The following is a 14,375-nucleotide window of genomic DNA, read 5'->3' on the forward strand; positions in this document are numbered from 1 at the left end:
CAAGTTCAAAGTCATGAGCTTTTATGTACACAGTTTACACATGGGAGGTCTTTTCTTAGTCATCAAGTTACACAATTCAACTCTAAGCATCAACGGATACACTTATGGCATTTAGTTTAATTTGTTGTTTACCCACAGTTGCATGAACTTCGGATCTTACGGTTCGCTTCTTTTCCCCTTTCGAAACAGATATGGAGTTAACAAGTGAGTCTTTACTAGCTGTATTGTCAAGATTGTCTTGATCTTCGTAGACTATTTCCCTTTCCACTTTGAGTGATGTCACTTGTAAGCCCTTCTCACGGAGGCTTTCCATTTCGAATGCTGTTGGTAATATCACGTAGTCGTTTACTGGGTTGTAGAATGGGTCGGGATTACCTGCCTTCAACCAGTGCTTGAGAATTTGAAATACGTGAGGTTCACAAAGAATTCCTCGGTGCTCACCGGGGACTCCGACCCTTGCTTCAGCATCGAGTCCATCTGCCTAAGAATAACCAGAATTAAATAAGTCGAGATATTGCAGACTAGATTATTTTACAGATAAATCACAATAATCCCATAAAAGAGGATAAAACATGAGTTATGGTAAGTACTATGTAAATGATAAAACCATGGCAAATTGTAATGGGGGAGTTAGCTAACCTTAGCCGATTCTGACGGAACTGTTCCATCGCCATCAACACATACTCATTTAGGCTGATATGCAGAAGAAACTCAGCATCAGTAGCCAAATCCATGAATAGAAACAAAGCATACTGAACATTGTGAACTACAGCATATAAATGAGAGCTGCCTTAAACGACAAATTACCTGAAAAAATCGAAGATCCTGTAGATCTGTGATAGGTGTCTCTTCACTTCCATAGCTGCAAATTTGTGAAAAGATTAACCATAGGATGCATACTGTAACACTTTAAAAAAAAGCCAAATAGAGGTATTACCCGACTCTATGTGGTGTCTCAAGATTAATCCCATATATATTGTAGAATTTAACTCCAGGAGGAAGCTTAGCTTGAGCCAACACCTTGTGTGTGTCTTTAGCCCATTTCAAGATCTCCAAATTGAATGGAAGTGGAAGATTCTCTCCACCATAATCGACCTGAATATAAATACAAGCAATTGGACTACAGAGGAAACATAGCAAATGTCTTAAACCATTTACACAGCTAGAGTTATTTGATTGCTTAAAACCACTTATTAAAGAAACACCCTCTTTTATCTTAAGGTACTAAACACCAAAGTTCTCTATTTATTTCTGGAACTGGACTCAACAGAGAACTACTTTTGCATAAGCAAAGTTCATAGCTTACCACGTTGCCTGAAAGAGCTTCCTTAAAGATATCAATGCTTTCTCCAGGGTGATAAGACTCTAGAATAGTACGAGGAGATCCATCACAACCTTCTTTCTCCCTCCAGATCTCAAGAAGCGGCATATGTTGCCAATGGAAATTTGGACAAGCCATTAACTTATCGAATGGGCACTCAATCAACTGATAATGCAGGACAGAAATAAATAATCTTAACCACCTCAAAGATACAAAGAAAAAGAAGAGGCAAAACAAAATCCAAGCAAACACTTCAAAGAGATTTTACGTTGCATCTACTAACTGCGTGAACCATAACACAACATAATCTTCCATCCAATAAGGCAGTGTAGTAGGCTGAGTTGGCACTAATCGATTTCCAACACTTAACTACATAATAAACTTTATTACAGGTTACTCGCATATAATGAACAGGAAAAGAATCAACGCCATTATTCTTTAGGCTAATTTAATTTAAAGTTTTGACCTAAAAGTATCCAGTCCTTGATTCAAAGCCCAGAATCTATAGTCATAAACCCCCTACACAACTGCTAGCAGCGCATTTCAGTCACTTGAATCCAAAAAAATAAGCACATGAAATACAAAGCAAGGAATTAGGATTGCAGAATTAGGTGAGAGTGAAACATATTAACTGACTCCAAAAGAAAATTTGAGAAAGATTTTTCAGAAAAACTTCATAAATAATGGGCATATCAATAGACAATCCATGCCCTCATGTTCATCCAAGTAGAAATGCTTAAATGAAAAAGAAAATGCTTGCTAATCGGTGCATGCTCCACTTTGAAATGAAAAAGTTCTGCTCCCACCCTTCAACAAATGACACTCCATTTAGAAAAGTGGAAGCAATATACCCAGGTGCACCTGATGGAAAATTTTCAATCACAACCCAATAATCAATTTGAATCAGAATAAAGCCAGTTCATGAGCATATGAAGTTCTTTTGAAGTGATTCAACTGACAATTCCAGCATTTGAAAAACCTATATACTTAAAATTTTGTGTTAACAGCAAAAAATAATGAGAAAAATTACTTGTTTTATTTGCCAAGGAAACATCATAAGAATAAAACCAGTTCAAGAGCATATGAAGTTCTTTTGAAGTGATTCAATTGACAATACCGGCATACAATTAATTTGAGAAACGTATATACTTCAAATTTTGTGTTAACATCAAAACATAATGAGAAAAATTACTTGTTTTATTTTCCAAGGAAACATAATATATATATATATATATATACAAGAATAATACTAGCTCTAAACAAGAAAATAAATAAAGTGAACACTAACTTGTACCCAAGAATAAATTGCAACAATATAAAAACATTTAATTTAGTTACAGCCTGTAAAATTTTGCTTATAAGGAATCACCATGGAGCATATACAAGTAAAAGGATGAAAATCAAGGGTACTGTATCTCATTATTTTATAAATCTGTGCATTGTCCTAGACTGTTCATGTGTATCGTAAGAAAGCTTTGAATGAAACATAACAAAGATATTACAAGATAATTCAACTGCAAGCTCCTCCTCTTGGGATTCATCATGCTAAGTTCAATTCTCAGGTTTTCTAAATATCTGGCGTTTCCATTTTCAGTCTTCTTCACCTCCATTCTTATATCCATTTCCGAGCAGTTTTCTGGCGACTGTCTTCTTAATTTCTCTCTTGTTTTTGCTGGTTTATGCGGTCTATGCTTTCTTTTCCGAACTGGGTTTCCATTTTCAATCACCATTATCACATCAAACGTAATAAAACAACAATACCCTTTCTCAGGCTGGTTGCTGGAAACACGCTCAACCATGTTTACATTCAACCAAGAAGCTATATTAGGCCCAGATGGATAGCAGCAATGAGTTCTTCTTCAAGTGATGTTTCTATCGAGAAATGGAAACGTGATGGTGTTTACATCGACAAACGAGGCAAATTGTGGACCTTTATCTCAAGAAACTATCCAGGAAACGATGTAAATACTGTCTGCAAGTGCTGTATAGTTGAATCGAATGAAACTATTGGTTTTTGAATAGTCTTTTAAGAGTTCAGTCTTGTCCATGTAGGTGGTTCTTTAAGAGGTCAGGGATGGAAATATGGTTCTGGTTTTGTGGATGGAGTTTTCACTGTTTTAAGCCCCGTTGCTCAGCAGATTCTGGATTTCCTCCAGGAGGAGTTCGATGCGGATTGGATTCGGGGTTCACTCGATAATCTTCCTCCCACTCATGCTACTTGGGATGATCTTATCAATGTGGCTGTTCAACTCCGTTTAAACAAGAAATGGGATCCAATTGTGCTGGTTGGAACAATCTACCATTAGCCACAGTACTACTTTCTTCTTATTCTTGTTGATTTGTTATTATTTCTACTGCTTTGAGAATGAAAATTGCAAAGGAGCTCCTTTCAGCTGGATGTTATGTGCTTCAATCTGCTGCTAGAAGCTTATGGGCAGAAATCTTTGTACAAGCAAGTCGAATCAACGTACTTGGAACTTCTCGAAGCTCGATGTATACAGACTGAAGATACTTGTGCCCTTCTAGTCAAGGCCTACTGCAAAGCCGGGATGAAACAGAAAGCCGAAGCAGTCTTTGCCGAGATGAGAAAGGATGGTCTCTCCCCCAAGTATGTCTGCCTCTCTATATCAAAGTGTGATCTGTAACCCCCATACCGATGCGGATAGTTCGATCCGATCCGGGAAGTCACATTAGGGCCACCGGAACGACTCACTGTAAAAATAGCAGAAAATTTAAAACTTTTTATCAGAACATGTAAACTTATAAAATCAATTTTCACTATTTAAAAATAAAACAGATTTCCAAACTCGTATATAAATCAAAATACAATTACATGCCCCCTAATCACATGTACCATACTCTGCAACAACACCGGACGAACTCCCTTACTGAAGTCGATAGATGCACTAGTACAATTCTTTTAACCTGAAAAGGTGAGTAATAGAGTGAGCTTTGGAAAGCTCAGTAATACAGAACTACCAGATGATGCTGACGAACGTGCAGATACAAATAAATATAGATTTCCTTATTGTTTCCGAACATTTACAGATTTTTATGCTGAGCAGAGATCCTACTGATATTTCAGGTGGTAACGGACAATGAGCTTTCAGTTCAGAGAAATATTTCGAATGACTGAGTTCGGAAGATCAGAATAGGTTTTCTAGTGTGTTCCCAAAAACCATGTAACTTTTCATATCTTTTTAAAACACATATATATATATACCCCCATCCGTCACGAACAAAATGTGTAGGTTCCCCAGAACCATACAACTCTGTCACGTCCAGTAAGGCACTGAGCACACAGCCGAGGAACTGGTAAGTAAGGCCCTAAGCACACAGCCGAGGAACCTCCAAGTAATCTTCCTCCAACAATACCCCCAATAAAACATGTTCCGTCCGTAAACGGATATATCAAAAATCAAAACATAATTCAAGTCAAGTATCATATCAGAATCCAGGTCATGTATCAGATCAGAATCCATATCAATATCAGATCAGAATCCAGGTCAGGTATCATAACAGAATTCAAATTTGAAATCAGATAAAATATTCATGTAATTAGGGAACACATCAGAGTTTACAGGTATTATTTAGAGGTACTGTATCAGGCAGAGAAACACAGTTCTTTAGTATGTCGATAGAATGTTGGAATTTAGAATCACTATTGGGAGAGTTCAATAACTGACAGAATCATCAGTTATTCAGAATGTGAATTATCAGGATATTATCTTATTCGGACAGTTTTCAGAAGCTGTACGTAATCAAAAGGGTATTCAGAATCCTTTACATCCATGTCAATTGATCGGATAATCGAACAACTTGAGAACGAAGATTCAGAACCTTAACAATCTATGTCAACTGGTCAATTCTTTTTCCTTATAGGGTATTTACTCTTTAATACCACAAATTCTTGTCCATAGATCATCTTCAGAATCATAGCTGAATAGATATTCCAATGGTCTTTATTTCATTTCCAAGCTTCCACGATATCATGAAATACTGACGTGCTTGATTTGTAGTTCATGTTCTATAAGGACGATACATCATGTAAATTCATCCGAATTTCCAGGCTTATCCTAATCACTTACTTAATCCTCAATCATTGAAGTTACTTAGTTCATTTATCATTCAAGTCCATTCTAGTTACTTCGGGATTTTCCAGAGTAATACAAACGTTCCTGTATTTCAGATATATATTGTACTTCTATTCCATTCAATTTGGTATTTGTGGTTGATTTGTCGAACAAACGTCCAATTCTTAGTACTGAATACGATCTAAAGCTGAGCTGAGCTGAATACTTCCAAAATTTATCATCGAGCCAAACTTGAGAATACGAACACATGTTCCAGTAATATCTATGCCATTCAGGTATTGACATAGCTTTAGGGTTGATCTACTCACTTAAATTATTTCCCATTACCTTTAAAGGTAGTCTAATACCTATGCTTACTTGGATTATTCCTTAATTAATCCAAGACATTTACTTAATATATACCATAAGGGTATTTTGGTCATTTTGGTTTTTAGTTTTATTCCAATCATAACAGAGCTCAAGGATATCCCATCATTCTTGAGCTTGGTGATATTCTTGGGTCATTTCCATTATAGGGGTATTTTGGTCATTTTACAGATCCATGGTATTTCAATCTTTTTCCTCTATCCGGTCTTATTATTTAATTCCAATTTATCATCTATTCAGTCCGTTCGAACAATTCTGATAAAAGAGTACCCTCTGATAAATTGTTCTTCAGGTATTTACTCATAACTCGGATATTTTCGGGTCAAGTGCCTTCTCGGATTTTACAAACGCAATATTATGAATTTTTCTTTACAAAGACAGAATATTAATAATTAAATTTGTACTTAATCGAGTTAAGTACAAATCCTCAAAGTACTTTCTCATTCAGGGTCAACTCTGACTATTTTACCTCTAAAGGGAATTTTCGTAATTTCTTAACCAGATAATTTTGATATTAGCTCTTAGAGAAAATAATATAATTTAGAGATCTTATGATTAATTGCTTTCTTGAACAATCTCTGATCTTGAAACGGTTCTCTTAACAGACTTCTAGTATCCTTCATAAACTCTCCTAGGATTAAAACCGGTTATCCATAATTTCCAAATAAAATTAACATTTCTTATGCACATCAATATTTTTATCAGATCAATATGTCTGTAAAATCCTCTTATCTAACTTCCATATTCAAATCTTGTCTTTTCATAACATAAGGGTATTTTCGTAATTTTACCCTACCGGAGTATTCTCATAATTTCTCATCCAAGTACCTTTAACATTTAACCTTTGATGAAATAAATTATAAGTTGCAGATACAGGGCTGATTCCTTTATCACTAATCATAAACTTATAATTTAATCTAGCAATTCCTCAATCTCTTATATTAGTCATTCGATCCGTAATTAGTTACAGAATTTCTATCACATCATATCGAGTGTATAAATTATTCAACTCCACCAAAGTGACCAACATTATCTTGTTCATGCATTTATCAATATAAACATGTTCCATAAAGTATAAAGAGGTAGTAAAGTATTATCTCGATTTCTGTGCAATACTGATCGACCATAAAAATTCCATTCGAATGCCTTTGATATTCAATTCAACTTCCAATAATTCCTCAGATACATATCAACATAAATTATATCAGAAACGAAGCTTATTTGCGATAAACGGATCGAATTGGGTGATAAATCAATGAAAGACAGCTTACCGAGTTCGAATTTGGCAAAACGGACTTCGGGTTCGGATTCAGGACGTCGAAAGCATAAAAATATGACTTTTCAGAAATTTGGAATTTTCGGTCAAAATCAAAGTCAACGGGTTTGACCGATAATTTCGAGGCCTTCGGGTCCGAATTTCAAAAAACAGATTGCGGAATCGGGATTTGGAATGTCGAAAAATGTCAGGATAGGTATACTCGGTCAAAAACAAAGGTCGTTTAATGCCCTGTCAAAGCCCGTCAAAGTTTTGGTCAACAGTGGTCAATGCCGATCAACAGTCAACGGTCAACGGGTCGGGTCAACAGGTCGGGTCGGGTCAACGGGTCGGGTCATGTTATGATCGGTCAAACCGGCCAACTATGCACCAAAACCGGTCATTTTTCCTTCCCCACGCGTAGTGGCGGCGCGTGGGGGCGCGTGAACAGTGCCCTGATATCGGAAAATTCCCGGAAAAATTCCTAAAAATTATTTTAAGCGATTTCGATATACTTACTAAGCTCGGTTCAATTTTTTGAACGGCAGAGTGCTCGATTTCAACGAATCGAAAACTTTGACCGCTTCACCTCCTCACGCGCCGCCGTCGATAGAGACCAAGAATGATACCGGCGAACTCGGAACGATGCAACGAACACGATGGTGCGGGAGGTGTCGTAAACGGATGACCTGATCGTCGTGAATCGATGAAAAACCAACTAAAAATGAGTTATTACCGACTATACTTCCGACTGAAATTAACGACGAACGGCGACGATTCACTACAAAAGGTTTGAGGGGTTTTGTTCCTCGCTCGACAATGAACACGATGGTGGTTTCGGCTCGTCGATCGGAGGTCGAACGGCGAGTAGATCAGAGTTCAAAGAGGGGTTGATGAAGAGGAAAATCTGGAAAAATTTCCAGAAAACATATGGGGGAGAGATTTATAATTCTCTCCAAAATAAAAATGGCTAAATCATGGGTTTAGCCACTGAATTTCCTACACTTCTTAAAACGGTCTGTCAACTTTGAAATCTTATAATTTAATCATCGATTTCTTCCAAAAAATACCAATTAAATTAACCAATTTATATTTTCTTAAATTTAGCCCCTAAATTGGGGTGTTACAATTCTCCCCTCCTTAAAAGAATTTCGTCCTCGAAATTCATTCATGTCACATAATTGCATAAATGAAACTTCCATCAGTTCTTTATATATATATATATATATATTTCATGTAACTCTTATAGAAATACGAATTCTCCACTAATCCTTAACCAGTTGAGTATACTTTCTTATAAGAAATCTCTCTCATTACAAGTAAATAATCAAAACAACTTTATCCTTGTGAATCAATTCAGCCTTAGTTGCGAGAATAGGCTCATGCATATCCCAATTTCATTTCCGGAGTCGAGTCAGAATTTCTCATATGAATAACTCTCACATGGCTCGTGAGCTACTTCACAGCGTTTAGACAGATGTTACTGGTATTCCTTTTTGTACAAGTATAACCTTAACAGATAGAAATTTTGGTTTACTTGCTACAAATAGGGACTCAGCCCTGGAGTTTCGGCTCAGAGAGGCACGATTGTAGTTTAGGGGCATGTACTGATCAGACATATTTTGACATTCGACCGGCCGGTCTATCTTGAAAATTTTTGACTCAAACCATAGCTCTGATACCACTAAATGTAACTCCCCAGACTGGTGTGGGTAGCCCGATCCGATCCGGGAAGTCACATTAGGGCCACCGGAACGACCCATTGTAAAAATAGCGGAAAATTTAAAACTTTTTATCAGAACATGTAAACTTATAAAACCAGTTTTCACTATTTAAAAATAAAACAGATTTCCAAACTCGTATATAAATCAAAATACAATTACATGCCCCCTAATCACATGTACCATACTCTGCAACAACACCGGACGAACTCCCTTACTGAAGTCGATAGATGCACTGGTACAATTCTTTTAACCTGAAAAGGTGAGTAATAGAGTGAGATTTGGAAAGCTCAGTAATACAGAACTACCAGATGATGCTGACGAACGTGCAGATACAAATAAATATAGATTTCCTTATTGTTTCCAAACATTTACAGATTTTTATGCTGAGCAGAGATCCTATTGATATTTCAAGTGGTAACGGACAATGAGCTTTCAGTTCAGAGAAATATTTCGGATGATTGAGTTCGGAAGATCATAATAGGTTTTCTAGTGTGTTCCCAAAAACCATGTAACTTTTCAGATCTTTTTAAAACTTATATATATATATATACCCCCATCCGTCACGAACAAAATGTGTAAGTTCCCCAGAACCATACAACCCCGTCACGTCCAGTAAGGCCCTGAGCACACAGCCGAGGAACCGGTAAGTAAGGCCCTGATCACACAGCGGAGAAACCTCCAAGTAATCTTCCTCCAACAATACCCCCCAATAAAACATGTTCCGTCCGTAAACTGATATATCAAAAATCAAAACATAATTCAAGTCAAGTATCATATCAGAATCCAGGTCATGTATCAGATCAGAATTCAAATTTGAAATCAGATAAAAGATTCATGTAATTAGGGAACACACCAGAGTTTACAGGTATTATTTAGAGGTACTATATCAGGCAAAGAAACACAGTTCTTCTGTATGTCGATAGAATGTTGGAATTTAGAATCACTATTGGGAGAGTTCAATAACTGACAGAATCATCAGTTATTCAGAATGTGAATTATCAGGATATTATCTTATTCGGACAGTTTTCAGAAGCTGTACGTAATCAGAAGGGTATTCAGAATCCTTTACATCTATGTTAATTGATCGGATAATCGAACAACTTGAGAACGAAGATTCAGAACCTTAACAATCTATGTCAACTGGTCAATTCTTTTTCCTTCTAGGGTATTTACTCTTTAATACCACAAATTATTGTCCATAGATCATCTTCAGAATCATAGCTGAATAGATATTCCAATGGTCTTTATTTCACTTCCAAGCTTCCACGATATCATGAAATACTGACGTGCTTGATTTGTAGTTCATGTTCTATAAGGACGATACATCATGTAAATTCATCCGAATTTCCAGGCTTATCCTAATCACTTACTTAATCCTCAGTCATTGAAGTTACTTAGTTCATTTATCATTCAAGTCCATTCTAGTTACTTCGGGATTTTCCAGAGTAATACAAGCGTTCCTGTATTTCAGATATATATTGTACTTCCATTCTATTCAATTTGGTATTCGTGGTTGATTTGTCGAACAAACGTCCAATTCCTAGTACTGAATACGATCTAGAGCTGAGCTGAGCTGAATACTTCCAAAATTTATCATCGAGCCAAACTTGAGAATACGAACACATGTTCCAGTAATATCTATGTCATTCAGGTATTGACATAGCTTTAGGGTTGATCTACTCACTTAAATTATTTTCCATTACCTTTAAAGGTAGTCCAATACCTATGCTTACTTGGATTCCTTAATTAATCCAAGACATTTACTTAATATAGACCATAAGGGTATTTTGGTCATTTTGGTTTTTAGTTTTATTCCAATCATAACAGAGCTCAAGGATATCCCATCATTCCTGAGCTTGGTGATATTCTTGGGTCATTTACATTATAGGGGTATTTTGGTCATTTTACAGATCCATGGTATTTCAATCTTTTTTCTCTATCCGGTCTTATTATTTAATTATAATTTATTATCTATTCCAGTCCGTTCGAACAATTCTGATAAAAGAGCACCCTCCGATAAATTGTTCTTCAGGTATTTACTCATAACTTGGATATTTTCGGGTCAAGTGCCTTCTCGGATTTTACAAACGCAATATTATGAATTTTTCTTTACAAAGACAGAATATTAATAATTAAATTTGTACTTAATCGAGTTAAGTACAAATCCTCAAAGTACTTTCTCCTTCATGGTCAACTCTGACTATTTTACCTCTCAAGGGAATTTTCGTAATTTCTTAACCAGATAATTTTGATATTAGCTCTTAGCGAAAATAATATAATTTAGAGATCCTATGATTAATTGCTTTCTTGAACAATCTCTGATCTTGAAACGGTTCTCTTAACAGACTTCTAGTATCCTCCATAAACTCTCCTAGGATTAAAACCGGTTATCCATAATTTCCAAATAAAATTAACATTTCTTATGCACATCAATATTTTTATCAGATCAATATGTCTGTAAAATCCTCTTATCTAACTTCCATATTCAAATATTGTCTTTTCATAACATAAGGGTATTTTCGTAATTTTAGCATACCGGAGTATTCTCATAATTTCTCATCCAATTACCTTTAACATTTAACCTTTGATGAAATAAATTATAAGTTGCAGATACATGGCTGATTCCTTTATCACTAATCATAAACTTGTTATTTAATCTAACAATTCCTCAATCTCTTATATTAGTCATTCGATCCGTAATTAGTTACAGAATTTCTATCACATCATATCGAGTGTATAAATTATTCAACTCCACCAAAGTGACCAACATTATCTTGTTCATGCATTTATCAATATAAACATGTTCCATAAAGCATAAAGAGGTAGTACAGTATTACCTCGATTTCCGTGCAATACTGATCGACCATAAAAATTCCATTCGAATGCCTTTGATCTTCAATTCAACTTCTAATAATTCCTCAGATACATATCAACATAAATTATATCAGAAACGAAGCTTATTTGCGATAAACGGATCGAATCGGGTGATAAATCAGTGAAAGACAGCTTATCGGGTTCGAATTTGGCGAAACGGACTTCGGATTCGGATTCATGACGTCGAAAGCATAAAATATGACTTTTCAAAAATTTGGAATTTTAGGTCAAAATCATAGTCAACGGGTTGGACCGGCAATTTCGAGGCCTTCTGGTCTTAATTTTGAAAAACGGATTGCGGAATCGGATTTGGAACGTCGAAAAATGTCAGGATATGTATACTCAGTCAAAAACAAAGGTCGTTTAAGCCCGTCAAAGTTTTGGTCAACAGTGGTCAACGCCGGTCAACGGTCAACGGGTCGGGTCAACGGGTTGGGTCGGGTCAACGGGTTGGGTAAATGGGTCGGGTCCGGTTATGACCGGTCAACTATGCACCAAAACCGGTCAAACCGGTCATTTTTCCTTCCCCACGCGTAGTGGCGGCGCGTGAGCAATGCCCTGATATCGGAAAATTTCCGGAAAAATTTCTAAAAATTATTTTAAGCGATTTCGAGATACTTACTAAGCTCGGTTCAATTTTTTGAACGGCGGAGAGCTCGATTTCAATGAATCGAAAACTTTGACCGCTTTACCTCCTCACGCGCCGCCGTCTACAGAGACCAAGAATGACACCGGCGTACTCAGAACGATGCAACGAACACGATGGTGCGGGAGGTGTCGTAAACGGATGACCCGATCGTCGTGAATCGATGAAAACCCAACTAAAACCGGGTTATTACGACTATACTTCCGACTGAAATTAACGACGAACGACGACGATTCACTACAAAAGGTTTGAGGGGTTTTGTTCCTCGCTCGACAATGAACACGATGGTGGTTTCAGCTCGTCGATCGGAGGTCGGACAGCGAGTAGATCAGAGTTCAAAGAGGAGTAGATCAGAGATTTATAATTCTCTCCAAAATAAAAATGGCTAAATCATGGGTTTAGCCACTGAATTTCCTACACTTCTTAAAACGGTCTGCTAACTTTGAAATCTTATAATTTAATCCCCAATTTCTTCCAAAATTACCAATTAAATTCACCAATTTATATTTTCTTAAATTTAGCCCCTAAATTGGGGTGTTACATGATCTTTGATGTTGAATGGTGCAATCGTTTACATAAAAGTTCTTAAATTCAGGTGCAGTTGTTTACAATGCTTATATTGATGGGTAGATGAAGGGAGGAAACTCCCAAAAGGCCATAGAAATCTTTCAGAGGATGAAGCGAGATGGATGTCAACCGAATACCGAAACGTACACACTGATGATCAACTTATATGGGAAGGTAAACTAAAACTATCACGATGATCCTATGTTATTTGGCGAACATAATTCGGAGGTTCATATATTCTAATTTGTTGTGCAGGCAAGTAAATCTTATATGGCCTTGAAATTATTTAATGAAATGAGAAGTCAAAAGTGTAAACTGAACATCTGCACATATATGGCTCTGGTGAATGCTTTCACCAGGGAGGGACTCTGTGAGAAGGCCGAAGAGATTTTCAAACAGCTTCAAGAAGCCGGGCACGAGCCTGATATGTATGCTTACAATGCCCTCATGGAAGCTTACAGGTTCAAGTCCCTTATCATTCTATTACTTCCTTATACCCTGGAGTAGCTGAAGTTGAGTTCGGCTCGAGTATCGTTCTTCTGATGCAGAGCTTTGTTGACTCTCTTATCCCCAACAGTCGTGCAGGTTATCCGTACGGGGCGGCCGAAGTAATTTCACTCATGCAGCACATGGGGTGTGAGCCAGACAGAGTTTCCTTTAATATCATGGTTGATGCATATGGTAGAGCTGGCCTTTATGAGGGTAAATATCTTTATTGAAAATCAAGAACATGGTGTTACCAAGGACTAACCCCAGACTGCATGCATTTCATCATCACTTGCATGATTTTCGAGATATTATCGGACTCGTATTAGTTAGCATATGATATTTTTCTAGTCCTGTGTATTTTCAGACGCTGAATCGGTATTTGAAGAGATGAAGAAGCTAGGAATAACACCGATGATGAAATCTCACATGCTACTTCTCTCTGCCTACTCCAGAGTCGGCAATATAGCTAAGTGTGAGGATATTGTGAACCAAATACAGGAATCTGGACTTCAACCAGATACCTTTGTCCTCAACAGTATGTTGAACTTGTGTGGCAAGTTAGGTCAATTTGAAAACATGGAGAAAGTTTTGACTTCAATGGAAAAGGGACCTTATGCAGCTGATATTAGCACATACAACATTCTGATCAATGTTACGGACGGGCTGGCTTTTTTGACCGGATGGAAGAATTGTTCGAGTCGCTTCCTGAGAAGAATTTGCGCCTGATGTGGTAACTTGGACTTCACGGCTCGGAGCCTACTCTAGAAAGAAACTATATACAAGATGCTTAGAAATTTTTGAGGAAATGATCGACTCCGGCTGTTATCCGGATGAACTGCCAAGGTACTTCTCTCTGCTTGTTCTAGTGAAGATCAGATTGAGCAGGTTATAACCGTGATTAGAACAATGCACAAGGACATGAAGACTGTCTTGCCGATTTGATCGAATACTTGGCTGTAAGTGAACCACACCTAAATGTATACATATATGTATTCGCACAAGTAAATTTCTGTATATATATATATATATATATATATGG

General features: G+C 36.9%; 2 pseudogenes; one reads left to right on the plus strand and one right to left on the minus strand.

Annotated features, from left to right (window-relative positions):
- Positions 1-9: 9 nt before the first annotated feature.
- Positions 10-2,943, minus strand: LOC120169906 (annotated as a pseudogene).
- A 57-nt stretch (positions 2,944-3,000) lies between these two features.
- Positions 3,001-14,358, plus strand: LOC120169907 (annotated as a pseudogene).
- Positions 14,359-14,375: the final 17 nt, after the last annotated feature.

The sequence above is a fragment of the Hibiscus syriacus genome, unplaced genomic scaffold (genome assembly GCF_006381635.1).
Source record: "Hibiscus syriacus cultivar Baekdansim isolate YM2019G1 unplaced genomic scaffold, ASM638163v2 tig00111769_pilon, whole genome shotgun sequence".
Classification (NCBI taxonomy): Eukaryota; Viridiplantae; Streptophyta; class Magnoliopsida; order Malvales; family Malvaceae; genus Hibiscus; species Hibiscus syriacus.